Consider the following 14,739-nt stretch of genomic DNA (forward strand, 5'->3'; position numbering starts at 1 on the left):
ATAGTCTTCCCAGATAATTGTCATAGCATGACCACTAGTATTTATATGAAGACCTGTGCCCATTGGTACTTTGTGACAATCTCAAGAGAAATGGCCAATAGCAATGAAGAATAGCAATGAGCCTCAGTGTATAAATCTGAGGACACTTGAACAGGTGTCTTTTCATCTGCAAAATGAGAATCCTTGAACATTCCAGACAAAAGAAACATGAAAGCATCACAGAAAAATTCCTTTTGGATAAACCACCTATGAAAACACTGCACAAAGTATATATGAATCATCCCTTCATAAAATGGAAACTGAATTGGTAAAATCTTCAGAAACAGCATTTAACTCTCATACTTTTTGTGTGGCTATTGCCAAAACTGAGAACTCGAAACTGCTCTTGCTCATCTAATGAAATTCTTGAGAAGAGAAGTAGAATTCATAATAACGGCTTCTAGAGTTCTGCTGCTTGTGGTAGAAGCAATATTGTAAATTCTTGCATGCTTCCAAAAGGAAAGTTACAGTAACTGTATTGTTACTACTCTGTGTGTATTACAAGTAAGAACTGTTAAGTGCTCATTTTTAAGAACCACATTCCATTAGATTGCTTACAAGAAACCTCATTTATGCATCTGCTTTTTCTTTCCTAGGAAAATGCAAAATTAAGTTATCATGACAACATTTTATTGTGTACAAAATTAGCTCGATTACTAAATCACAAAAGAATTGCAATAGAAACAGATATAACAATAGTATGGCAAATAAAATCCTTATGGCTCTTTTTTCCTGTACTTAGAAAATGAAGAATGATTAGCCACATGTTATAGCAGGACCTATGTTGCTGGCTGTATAGTGCAAAAATGTTGATTTTAAGTGGTATTATACATGCTCTATTCTGCCTATTAAACTTGTTCTGTTTATCCTGATTATGTTCTTTGTATATGAAAACTATCTGGAAATGGAGGACCTCAAGCATCTGTCCTTTATTTTTGTTTATTGTAGATTTTGATTTTATATTCATGTCACAACAGCTGTGACATGGTTTCTGTGGATTCTGAAAGAGTCTGAAAGAGCTGATGACTTTTCACAACACATGCACATAATAAATCTCTAAAAGTATATAAGGTACAAGTATAGTAAGTTCTGTTCCTACCTAACTTGAGGCCTTGACAAGTTAGACACTTAGGTGATGGGCTTAAATTGGAAACAAGGTCATGTTAGGCTTCCTACATAGTTAATCCGTGCTTCCTGAGGGAGATGCAGCCCACCTATAATATGAACCACCCACTGGAGGTGCCTACCATTCTTCATTGACTGCAAAGGGACCCTACAGTGACCTTGATCCAAATATAGATCCTTTCTAGGTACTTGAAGTTAGTTTAAAGGAATCCAGGACTCTCTAGATAGTTAGGTAAATTTAGATTAGAGAGGGGAAAAAAGGCACGATGAAATGGGAAGACACGCTGTGTTTAAAGAACCCAAGCACATTTGGTATTTGAAGTTTTGATAAGAAGAAAAACCCAACACCTTACAGAAGAACTTCTGTCCCTCATTCTTTATGACCCATTTTGGCGTCTGACCTTCCATTCCAGAAAAGAACCCAAGCCAAAAATAAACAACCCTCCCTCCCACTCTGGTTAAGATGGTTACTTGCTCAGGAACATAAGACCACTTGTCCTGGGTCGTCTCTGGCCAGTACCCAGTCTGTCTCCAACAATAGCCAGAAACACTTGTCTATGGGGGAGCACAAGTATTGGAACAAACACGGAGTGACATTTTTCTGCAATATTCTTCCAACTTCTAACAGTCTGTGGCTCAGTGGCATCCTTTGTAGTTAACAACCTTGAACTGTATTTCTCTTACATTAACCTGTCAGATGTCCTCTTTAAGCTGGGTAAACTGTTGTCAGCCACAATTTCCTGGGGCAAGGAATTCCACTGCTGAACTGCATGTTGTTTTAAGACATGTTTGTCTTATGATTTCTTTCTTCTGATTCCATGGTGTTTTCTGTACCATATCCTTTTGCACTCAGCACCAGGAATCCTTGACTGTCCTTTCCTCCTTTGAAACCTCTGAAGGGTGAGTAGGTAATTATCTGATGCAAGCTCACAAGCAACTGAAAGACTTGGGGAACATCATTGCCTCTTTTTTCTCTCTTTCCAGGCTCAGAAGGACAGAATTGCCCAGCTAGAAGAAGCGGCTGAAACACAAAAGGCCTCGTAAACACCAATATTATGGAAGAACGGCATCAAAGGGAGAATACTGATGATAGATCAAGTGCAAGAGCTTTGTAGCCAGCTGAAGAGAAACAGTCAGAGATATGTTAAATCCAAAATATTGGAGAACTTCAAAAGAGGTCATTCTGCAATTGTAAGGGTTCCTGAGAGGACAGAGAAAAGCAGCCTCTGGAACTATGCCCCTCCCCACTCCCTGAAGAAGTTTTTACCCTGTTGGATAAAAATAAAAATGATTTTGATAGGTTACTGTCTTCTAAACCAACATTGAATGCTAAACCTCAGGAATTGACTTGGAACATTTTTCAAATTCCCCTTAAAAAAACAGAATGCCGTTAGCCTGTGATAAAAAAAGAAACTATGTTAGGGAACACAGTGTATTAAGACACTATGAAGACAATTATTTTTAAAGACTTAGGCAAAAGACAAGCAAGAACAGAGATCAGACTTTTCAAGGAAATATGCTAAGCAGGGGAGACCATGTTTCTCCATGAACTTTCAGCCCAGCTTTACTTCAAAGTTGGTTACACAGTGCATCCTTTGCAGAAACCAGAAAGAAGTTTTAATATTTGTACTAGTTTGTTTGTTTGTTTGTTTGTTTCACACCAAGTTCCTTTTAGTTGTTACAGTTGTCTACCCTACTTGTACATAAACACTTAACCAGTGGCTGTGACTAACACATCTAGCAACCTTTTCTGCTTCAAGTGCATGCTTTATTATCTCCTGGAATAGGTATAGCAAGTTTACTACGTGGTTGAGTGTGAAATAGTCCAGGGAAGAGACTAAAAGCAGTATCGAATTCTGCAGGGTTCTAAGGGGAATGAAATATTGGTATGAAGGATGCATTTAAATTGTGTTATCAGTTACACAAGGTGTCTTTGGTTTCTCTAGCTGTAGCAGTGAGTTAATGACATGTTGGCAAGCACACCTAACTGGACAGATCAATACAGATAATTTGTTTGCAGATAGTACAGTGTTATCTCAGCACTGAAGTACACCAAAGGGATGGTTTCCCTGCAGGAAAGCATTAACTTTGCTTTTGAAAAGGAGTGCCAGCAGAAACCCCCTCTGTGCCATCCTGTCTGGTTTCTGGGAGTCCGCAGAGGCTCGTGACTCCAGACTCCACGTGTTGGAAGCATAGAAGAAAGGTGCTCTTGCAAAATGGCACCATGTGATGTGTGAATAACCTGAATGATGCGCTGATGGGGAGGCTGAAAGGAAATATAGTACAGGTTGCTGAGCTATGGAGTACTGTGATTTCTACCCATCTAAAGCTTTTATTTGTCCTTCATTCATTACCTTTGATTTTTTTTAGCCTCAAATGCTCCCCTTTTGCTCCTACCCATCTCCTTTCTTCCACAGGCCCAGTTCCTTCCCCTGTTTTCCCACCCCCTCTCACCCGGGATCTGAGATTCCCTGTCCCTATTTTCTAGTCAGAGCTCCTTACAAATGCTCAGACCTTGAGTATAACAACACGGCACACGAAATGTACTAACAGGAGCCTTAATACAAAAGTTTATGATGTGTGGCAATAGGCCTATTTTTCTTCAGTTATTTCTATCTGCCTTTTATATGGGAAAGGAAATAACCTTTGCAGGTAAAGTCTCTTCCTGAGGATATAGAGCTCCCACAGTGTCAAATGTCTCAGTTCAAACCTAAGTATCTATTACAAGTACTTATGTGCTGTACTTGGCAAACATATTAAGAGAAAGCAATGATAGGCAGGAATATTTTTGACATCAGTTAAAACTCACCGAATTTTCTAAGTTTCCATTTTCCATGTGCCTACAAAGTATTTGTTATCCTGCCATGAGAGAAATACTAAACAATTGAAGAAGGTGCTAAGTGTTGGAAAAACTCCTGCCCAGGATGTCACATCTTCTCACCATATTCCACCCCTGCCTCCATCTCAGATATGTGTGTGTTAGCTTGTTTGAGATGCTAAGTGCTGCTTTTTCATTGCAATTTGGTATTTAGGAGATGATTGAATAGATATTACCAAACATTAAGGAACAGCAAAGTCAGGCTGCGGGGAGCTGAAGGCAACCACAAGACAGGCTGGGACAGTGTCTTCACCTCCAAGGGGTCAGAGCCACGGTACTAGTGCAAGGGGAGCTGAGAGGGTCTGCTAGTGTTAACTGGGGTCAGCCAAAAGTCCCACCATTTCCAGAGATGCCCACAATGATGGGGCAGCTCCGTGGCACCAAGCCGGGAAGTCAAGTCTTGAAGACAAAGTCAGGATCAGCAGAGTGCATGGCCAGACAGGGCATTCCCGCAGCACAGGTCAAACAAGGACCAAGGCTGAGGCTTGAGCTAAATTTGGCTCCCAAGCTAGAGGGGGAAGCCCCCAGCAAGGATTCTTGTAGCTCTTTGTCCTGAGCTAGCTGCTTTCCCAGCAGCCTCACCCAACATCACTTGCCCGTGTCATGCCAGCTAAAACCCCATGGTGGGAGAAGAGGTTGCAGAACTTGGTGGTGCCCTCAGGGCCCTGACATCAAGGCGAAAATGGATCTAATGGATCATTGCTGATGTATATTATGTATAAGCCTTTCCAGCTTTTTTTTCTTTTTTTTTTTTCTTTTTTTTTATATAGATATATATTAAGTGACACACATGGCTGTTGTGGTTGCTTTGGTACTTTGATTCCCTTTATGGCCACAACTGGCCCCAAACTCGTAAACCAGCCAAAACTACAATGGTGCTGGAATGACATTTCAAAGAGGTACAGAGAAGTAATACCTGGAAGTCCATATATCCAATAGATGGAGATTATTTGTACTTTTGCCATTATCTGGGTTCTGTGCTTGTGGAGATTTCTTTCTCTTTTGCAAGGGCTTGTTAATTTTCTAGCTGCCTCCCGTACTGCTACAACTGTTTTCTCTGATAGAGGATCTGTAATGCTCTGAATGGAAACACATCCAAGGAATAGACACTCTGGGGATTATACACTTCTGTCAGACACATATTTCAAAAATTTTACAGAGGAAAATAAACTTGCTAGTGAAAACTAAAGAAGCAAACCCCCTTCAACCTGTAACACATAGACTATCAGATACATCCTAATGAAAAGTTAAATCAGCATTACAGAGAAATTTTAAGAGACCTTGAGGAAAAAAAAATACAAATTAACATGTTGTAACTGACATTGCAGGCTCTATTTCCAGATACATAGGAAGCTCTGGCTAATAGCAATATGATTTCCACAAAGTACAGTCATGTCAGGCTGATTTTCTCCTTTATGGACAGGCATTCTTTCTGGGAATTAGTTGAAAAAGCAGGCATTTCTTAGCTGATTAAGGTTTAAAGGCCTGATTAAACAGCCATTTTGGGAAGAACAGTAGCCCTCTATAATAAGAACTGGTAAATTATTAACATCATCCAAAGGTTTCTGATGAAACAAAAGAATCTTTTCAATTCTCAAAACATGAGGACCTGCTAGGTATCAGTACACTGGTGCGGTGGGGCTACTTATTAAAAAAAAATGCTAGGAGCTATGGTAGTACAGCACAGAAGCTTTCATCATCATATGAGAGGGCAGTATGTTAATAATTTTAAAGCAGGGAAAGTCTGGAGGACATTGTCACAGAGATCCACACACCATTCCTTAAACTTTTTTTCTTAAAAAGTACTTGGACAGATTAAGAGTTATTTTTGGAGAGTGACATTGAGGAAAGCCCTAATATTGTGCTCCTTGACTAAAGCAGGGATGCCATGCTATGTTGTAACTTCAGATGGGTATCTCTTTTCAACAGTGCTGGCAGACGACAGGTTTGAAACTGGTACAGAGAGAATGAGTTCTAGCAATGAGCCTGAAAATGCTTTTGAGCTCCATTTTGCATCCAAATCAAGTTGGATTTGTTAAAACTTTGACAGCCATTGACAACTTATTTTGTACCACTGCATGCAATCCAGCGATTATAATGTGATATTTCAGGCGTATATGGAGAAAAAAGAGGTTTATCTTCCACCATCTACAAACTTTTGGGTTTCAGCCTGTGTTTAATTCTCCAGCATTCAGATCTTGTATTCTCACCAGCTTCTCACATCATGAGCTAAAGAGTCTCTTGACACTTTCATTATCTTCAGAGGCATTAAGCCATCATCACATTATTCCTTTCGATTTGCTTCTGAAGCAAAAACTTTGAGAGTTCATCTAGACAGCAGATATTACAGAGTCATCCAATGGGGTATAAATTAATAGTATATACTGATTAATACCCCATGGTATATACACCCAACTCTCCAAACCAGAAATTCAGTCCTATTATCACTTCATTCCCAAAATGAGTCAATATTTGAGTCTGAAATTAATTGGGAAAAATGCGAATTGTTGGAAATCTCCCAGCAGCCATGTAATGGAGAATCTCTCTCAAAGGAACCTCCACAGGGAAATGAATGCAATTAAGGACCAAGGTAATAAACCGCCAAGAAATTTTAACTAGCTAGAGAAGCCTTATTTAAACCCTGAGTTCCCCCAGTGAGGTTAACAGGGAGTGTCATCTGTCCCTGAGCTGCTGCGGAAAGATTTTTAAGTACAAAAATGAATATTCTACATAAATATCTCTGTATTTTTTGTTGCCTCTCTGCATATACCCTCCTAACTTATTAAAAAGAAATTAATAGCATTTGTAGAGGTCTCCTGTGCACTTCTGGTTAGCACCCTGTCTATCGTTTGAAGAAATCCAAATTATTATAGGCAAAGTGGCAAATGTGCTCTCCCTTTGCTACTTTACTGCCTTTGCTGCCTTTACTACTGTAGCAATAATTAAAATGAAGAAACTAGATCAGATACTCCTGGACTGTCTCAGGTCCCAGAATGCCCTACAACACTTTGCTAATGAACAGCTGCACCAGCCTGAAGGTCTTTATGAGAGCAGGTCACTCCTTGAAAGGGTCCCAGTGGCAGAGCGTATGTTGTAATAAGAGACTTTTTTATGGCTTGCAGACAGCTTCATACAAAAATATAAATATCAACTTTATCAGACACACTATGGAGTTTGAGCTGACAAAGGCCTTTTTCTCTAATGCCTGAGAGCGCCATAATAAAGAAAATAGGGCACTGGTAGGTATTGCCTGGGACTGTCCAGCAGTCAGGCAGCTGAAGGAACAGAGAGAGACCCAAGAATTAAAGCGGTCTTCAGTAGACAAACCTCTGTCAAAGAATCACGTTCGTTATGTTTATTTGCTGAAATGTATTATATCAGGCCACAATGACTTTGGATTTTAACGGCTGCAGAGATCACGTCTGCATCGAGCGTATGAATTTACAGAAAACAGAAATAAGCCTCAGCCCAGAATAGAAAAAAGGGTGTTCGGCTGTTCTGAACGAACAGCACAGAAAAAGCAGCTTTCCACCCTAGAGAGCAATGAGACAAATTCAAGAACACTTGGAGCATGCAGCTAGATGCAATTGTTTAAGAACCACTGAGACTGCTGATGGAATTTCTGCCCTCCATCTCCCCCCTGCCCTCGATTCACTCCTTTTCCTATTATGCACATCTCCTCTTCTTTTGTAACTGTAACACTCACTCTAATGTGTTATGTCTATGCTGCATTGTCTGGCCTTGTACTGTCTGCAGCTTTGACAAGCTTGAAAATTGCCTAATTGCTTAGTTCTATCTGAGATCCTGGGAAAGATGCAGCATTTGGGAACATGCAAAAAGAAATTGTGCTTTTCCTTTGTTTTTCTGATTCTGTAGAAAAAAATAATTTGAAAGGCTTCCCCAAACAGGCTAGAACACAAGTTCTCCAAAGAGAATGTGATAAACCTCGTTTGTCATTTTAAAAAATTAGCGTATGTTTTCACACTGCTGTCACCAGGAGATACTTTGCTTCTGCTGAATGTGATGGTGAACAGTGAGTAGCAGCATAAACAAGCAGCATGACAAAGGCTCATGCTGGAACAAAGAGGCAAGCACAGCTCTGATTTTGCAGAAGAACCTATACAAGGAGGGGACTATATTTGACAGTAACAAGAGAAAGAATACTTTAAAAAGGAAAAGAAAAAGGCAAGGAGAAGATACACGTGCCTGGAAGCAGCGGGATAAGTGCCAGGTAGAGACTAAAGACAATAGCACTGGAGTAAGTAAGAACTGAGAAGAGAAGCTGCTAGCTTGCAAACAGGGTCGTGGGAGACAGAAGTTTTGGGGAAGACAATGCTCTAAAAACTGCATGACTGAATGAAGGGAAGATTGAGAGTGCGATGGCCAGCACAGCGCAGAATGTAACACAAAAAGTCCTCGAGCAAAAATAGATAGGTTAGGGAAACAGAAATAGAATCGATGGTTTGGATGAAAGACGAAGTCAGGCCAAAGTGCACAGTTAAGGAATTCATAGAGCATTTTGCCAACCCAACGGATTATAAATCTGAGATTGAAAAAATACTTCTATGTATTTAAAAGTCACATATGTGGCAAGACAAAGTTTATTGTCAAAATAACCATGGAGGAGGAGTTCCTAAGCCTTCTGCTCAGTAAAGCCTCTCAACCATCCGAATTCCTTGTGGGTCACCATCTGAATTGAAAACGTACTTTTATCTGAAAATGAAATTATTTCCTAGACTACTTACCATGGCCTCATGGACCAGTAGCTTGAGAATTAAACCATTTTTAGAGACTCCAGAGGGCACGGGACTGAAGGAAGAGGTGGCAGCAGGAGCAGCAGGAGCTGGGCAGTAAGTTTGGGATAAGGAGAGGTGACTGTGTCCTGTCAGGGTGAAGGAGTAAGATCTGGGACTAGAAACATGGGGAAGAGGAGACAAAGGCAGGATAGTGGGCTATTTTCATTTGAGAGACTGAGCTGATAGGCCTAAAATGCACACAAAGGACAAAGAACACGGGATGGGGAAAGCTGGGCCTAGATCAGAGACACGTAGGAACAGCTCAGAATAAGGAGGGTTTGTCTCCAGAAACTACAGTGGTCTGAATCTCAATATTGATGCCAACAAACAAGAAATTGGATCGAAAATTTCCATATGAAGTTTTCATGAATGAAACACGCTGAGTCAGGAACTCTGTATCTTTGATTATTCTTTGGGTCACATTCCTTCAGTATTTTCATTTGGCTATTTTACTGAAGTTAACTGTACCAAAGTACGTTTTAAGAAAGTACTCGCAGCAAATCCAAGACAGTTTTCCAAATTTTCCCCCTTAAAAATTTCAAAGCATTTGGATGCTTGTGTTGGTGTTATACTGAGAATGGTATGCTCACACTATGCTGGGAATGACAGCCCTGAGAGAGCACTGGCTGGCATGCAGATTTGCATGTGGTATCTCTCTAGCATGAGTTGAGGATCTGGCTTGTGTTCTGCATCTGTTTTCTCCTTTCCAGATCTGTGTTTTTATTGAAGTTCCCTTTAGAGTGCTTACAGAAAACTACAAGTCGGGACAACGAAGGAGAGACCACCACAGACAAACAATACATTATATACTACAGAAAAGATTCATTAGGATCTGGCACTGTGAAAGAAGTAATCTAGTATTGCCCTGCAGTACAGTTACAAAATAGTGAGTATGTACAAAATTAACTGCTGTTAGATGTATAAATTACTCCAGATCAAATGGGTTTGAAAGGCCACACCACTACTAATTTTTCTTTAGCTTAGCGTCCCCATGCTCCTACTGGATTTCTGACTGGTGTGCAGGACGTGTGACACCAATGAGCACAACACTAGAAGCAGCGTTACTGCAGCTACCAGCCCGGTAAAGTCTGCAGGGAGCGGTAATAGCTTTTATTAGAATAACTGGCATGTTTGGGAAAAAAAGAGTGTAGACAAAATCATAGGTACTTACTGGGTTTTTTTATATATGTCTCTCATGGATGTAAATTTGTGATTTTCAGATAAGACATTAGGAAATGGGGACACGCAAGTCTGAACTTTTCCTTTCTTGCTGCCTTTTGAAGGTATTCACCAAAATGAATTGCATATGTAACAAGTCCTTATGAATTCTGGATAGGAAGACAAAACTCAGTTCACTAAAGGATAAACATATGCACGAGGATGAATTAATCTCCACACAATTTCCAGAAGTACAAACGGTTGGAGCTACAATCCTAGAACTAATGTTGTTATTTAATCAGGACCAATCTGAAGACCGCTGTCATCTGAAGCCATAAATACATGGAGACATCAATTTCCTGCATATGATGGAAACCCTACCAGAACATCCTGGCTAGACAATATATGGCCATTGTCTTGATTGAATTTAAAACTTTCCTTGTTTGTGTGTTCATAAATCAAACCGAAAATCTAGACTATTTTGTTAAGAACATAACTGCTGATATGAGGAGCCTATGCTACTTCTGGCAGGACAAAAACATAGGGTGAAATCATGTTTGGATTAAATTAATCAGATTACTCACCCCCCCCCCCCCCCCCAATCCCAACGCATTTGGGAAGACAAATGCATGGGTTAAATCTCACTGAGGAAGAAATATGGCTTCAAACAAGAAAATTTATTAGCCAAATCCATAACAAGACCAAGAATTCAGGTTGATGTTCAACAGTGCAGCTGCAGAGCTATGCTGGCTATTCAATATGTATGCCAGAAGAGTTCTAGTTCCAAATAAATCAACATAATATAGGCTTTGCCTGCAAAAGAAAGTGGCAGCGGTTTCACTAGGATTGTTTCTTTAAATCAATTTCATTAAACATGAAGCAAATCCACATGTGGACACAGTTAAATTGATTTACAACTGGCTTATGTTGATTTAGTTTAATTCAAAGGGTGGAATTTTATATGGCAGCTATACATTGATTTAAGTGCATCTACACATTGCAAGACTGCAATGGTTCAATTTAAATAGATTTAAAAGAAGACTTCAGTTAAGCCACTCTTGCAGCATGTTAAGTAGCAGGTTAGGTCTTACTAAGTAAAGACACATAGAGGTGGATGACAGCCACTTTTCAAAGAACAGGAGATTCAAATCAATCTGAGTTAAATTTTATGCAACAGACCTGAGGTTGTCTATTTGTACAAAACTACCAAGGAATAGCTAAGACGCCGACTTGAAAATTTTGGTTTTTGACCTATGATCATTGTATCATAAAACTGACCCTACTTTTAAAGGGATTTAATATCTTCCATCAATCCTTTTTTTGTCTTTATTTACTTATTTTTTACATATATGTTCAACATCCTCCTGTTGCCACAATAACTTTTATTTTTACTTATGGAAAACTCATACTCAGTATTCCAGCAGCACTGATCGTCTTAGCCTGCCTGTGAAGGACACTTAAAACCCACCAGTTTTGATCATCAGAACACTTTCCTACAGTGCACAGAAGAAAAAAAATGAGACAGTTTGATACAATACTGGATACCTTTTCTCATCAGTACGTTCAAGTCATGCTCCAGAGACACTGTTTTTGTTGCATTCCCAGTGGAGTATCTAGGCCATGCAGCAGGGAACAGATCGCTGATTCTCATCTGCTTGTAATTCTGCAGTCAAGTTGCGAATCCTCGTTTTATTTCATACCTGAACATAAGGGGAAGAAAATACCAAAGGGAAAAGGTGAGTTTTACAATATCCTTTGTGGTAAGCTGGGGTTCTGTTACTTTTTTTACTCAAAGGTTTTTTGCAATATCTTTGACAGATACAAAAAGAAAACAAGTGAACAGTACTTCCTTGGGATAAACATTCACTGGTTTGTGTACATTAGAATGAGCTACAGTGACTGTTCGTTGCAATGGTCTCATCAGCACCAGCCGGTAAGTACCAAATGTCTTTGAAAATTAGGCCATTTATTTCAGGGCCTAAATAGGCACTTGGGAACCTAACTTCAAGTATGCGTTTCTCAGTGCCATGCCTGCTAGCCTCGAAGATGCACAATCCCTGAAAAGAGACCCAAACTAAATCTCAGTGGTTTACCCTTCCGAAGTCAGTGGAATTTTTAACATTTGCGGTTGTTCCAGTGGGACCAGGATTTCACGCTGTATCTTCTCTTTGCTCAGTTTAATGTTCAGCATGCCATCAGTGGTTAATCAGTACAAATGGGATTCATTTATTTGGTGAAAGCACGACTGTGGTGATAGTGATTACCCCGTTTATTAGCTCTAATGATAGAATATTTTTGGCATCTCCCTGCCACAACCGATGAAGAGAACACCACCAATTTGCAATCATTTTATGGGTGAAAATACTCTTCGTTTGATGGTGTTCTTCATGGACCAATTTGTGACATTAGACATGAGGGATGGGGGGCTTTAGCTGGGGAATCACCAATGTTAATGTTGTTGGGAAACATTCAATTGGATTCCTTTTTTCACTGGCAATTTTTATGTGTCATATCATCTCCTTTTTCTTTTTTTTTAAATACAATGTAATGTATGTCAGAAGGCAAAATATTTTTATTAGCCTCAGAGTTAAGTCATCTTTCATAGTCACGACTAAATGATACGTGGAAAGGGACTGATCTCTAAGGCAAAGAAATTTCCATTTATAAAAGTGGAATTTTAATAAGATGTTCTCCTGAGCCCCCTTCCAGCACGTTTCTGGAAAAGGCTCCTTATGTCATTACCAGTCCCCCAATCTAACCACTTCTGCACTAAACAGTCTGGAGCAGAACAGTTTTCAGCTGCCAGCCAAGGCACAGTGCTATTGCTGCTCCTTCATGGATCTTGGATGACCCCAGGACTACTCCAGAATCCACATCCAAACAAAAAAAGAACAATACATTTACTGTCTGCTCAGAAGAAAAGAAGTCTGTAATTACTGTGTGGACAGTAACAGGACTCATGGAGTCTGTCTATAAAGATAAGAAATTGAATAAAAGCTAGCTGAGAAGCATTATACCAAACTTTAAAAAACACTCAGAGAAAAAGAGAGGAAGAACAGCGATACTAAAAAGAGCAGAGTACTTTGGATTTCTGTCAATATTCTATCGTGTCTAGTGGTGTAAATATGAAAAAGCCAATAATAATAATTATTAAAAAAATCAAACATAAATCCTGATTCCACTGAAGTCAATGGCAAAACTCCCGTTAACCTGAACAAGGCCAGAATTACTTCCACAACAGCCTTGTGTACTTGTCACTGTACAAGATGCTAGTCAGTATTATACTCCACTGTAAACACCATTAGAATGTGACTAGTCCTGGAAATATTTTGCTGTTACCCGTCTTACTTTGACTCTGATTTCCAGAGATGTGGTTCCACTTCCCACAGCAGCACACATACTTAACCTGATTCAGACCAAGGGAGTAGAGATTTGCTTGAAAATCAAAAGATGCAAAAAAATTTATACCTAACTATTATAGACTGCTGTTCAGACTTTGAGAATAGTTTCAAGATGTGGCTGAATATAAACGCAATATAATCAAATGAAAAAAAAGGGCAAGTTTAGAGTAGCCATTTCTACCTGTGGCCTGCAAACTACTATAACGCCATAAACTATTCTTAAAAACCTAGAAAAGGCAAAGAGGAAAAGCATTTATATTGCCAGTAAACATAAATTCACTCTGCAGATGTCTGCACTGCCCATGGAAGTTTTTGAGAATCCAAAAATTCATAGAAGTTGAAAAATCAAATATATTAAAAAAGTGATTTTGTTAAACTTGCTAACAAGATGTCATAAGTGGACTTAGAAAATTAGGATCATCAATATTTATGCAAAATACTTATCACAAAAAAACTGAGTAGCAAACCATTTTAACAAGGGGTTAGAATTTGCATATTCATTCAAGGTACCTTCCTCAGGCTGAAATCCATGTACATTTCATAGGCAGGGAACCTATATGAGAATGGATTCTTTGGGGTTCCTAAGATTTTAGGCTGGTTCCCTAAAGAAAAGAAACTTCTTTACTCATAGTTTTTGTGTGCTTGTTTATCTTATCTTTCCACCAGTGGCTTCTGAGCAGTCCGAGTTCAGCCAAACTTGACCAATAACTAAGTTCCTACAAGTTTTGTAAGTGCAGTCAGGTATAAAGAGCAAGAAAGTACGAGCACCTTGGCAAAGGAGAAAAGCTGCAGTGTCAGTTTTACTTTGCTTGACACCAAAGATTCCACACAGAAAGGAAACGTGCTAAGTGTCACTGTCTTCAGTCAGACCTCAAAACCACTGCAGGACACTAACCCATAAAAATGCAGTTTTTATTACCTCTGGCAGTCCCAGAATGATTTGTTCTGAGAATAGATATAGCAGCAGATGTATTACTGATTAGGAGTTTTGCTACTGTCTCAAGGGTATTCAGGACCTTAACCTTCCACACGGAGGGCAAAATCCACGGCACACATCGACTAGTGTTATGCTTCCATTAAGAGCAGCTGATGTAGCCCAGAACTCTTGATCTGTATTCAGGCTGGCGTGACAGAGTACACAGTCCTGCATTTGTAATTATTTCAGTACTTGTTGATTTATCCAAAGGTTGCAAGTTTCCCGATAGCCTTGTTTTTGATAAGGATGCCAGGCTGAAAAATATGTGGTAATTTATTGGAAAATCTCAGGCTCAATTCTGTAATACATACTTACTGCTATGACCGGATAGAAGTTTATCCCGTTTCAGACTTAGGTGATGTCAAT

General features: G+C 39.5%; 1 protein-coding gene across 6 annotated transcripts in view; it reads right to left on the reverse strand.

The window, feature by feature from the left end:
* Positions 1 to 14,739, reverse strand: part of SHISAL1 (shisa like 1) — a 197,126-nt gene that overhangs the window by 103,901 nt on the left and 78,486 nt on the right. For 4 of the 6 annotated variants that reach the window (XM_049821428.1, XM_049821420.1, XM_049821423.1 and 1 more), the window contains exon 2: positions 11,542 to 11,696. The exons of 1 other annotated variant lie outside the window; for it this stretch is intronic. The gene's annotated coding sequence lies outside the window, so the exon portion shown is untranslated. Of the gene's footprint in view, positions 1 to 1,848; positions 1,930 to 11,541; positions 11,697 to 14,739 lie in introns of those variants that run through there. One more of the 6 variants, XM_049821424.1, reaches the window with a different exon arrangement.

This window comes from Accipiter gentilis, chromosome 18, assembly GCF_929443795.1.
Source record: "Accipiter gentilis chromosome 18, bAccGen1.1, whole genome shotgun sequence".
Classification (NCBI taxonomy): domain Eukaryota; kingdom Metazoa; phylum Chordata; class Aves; order Accipitriformes; family Accipitridae; genus Astur; species Astur gentilis.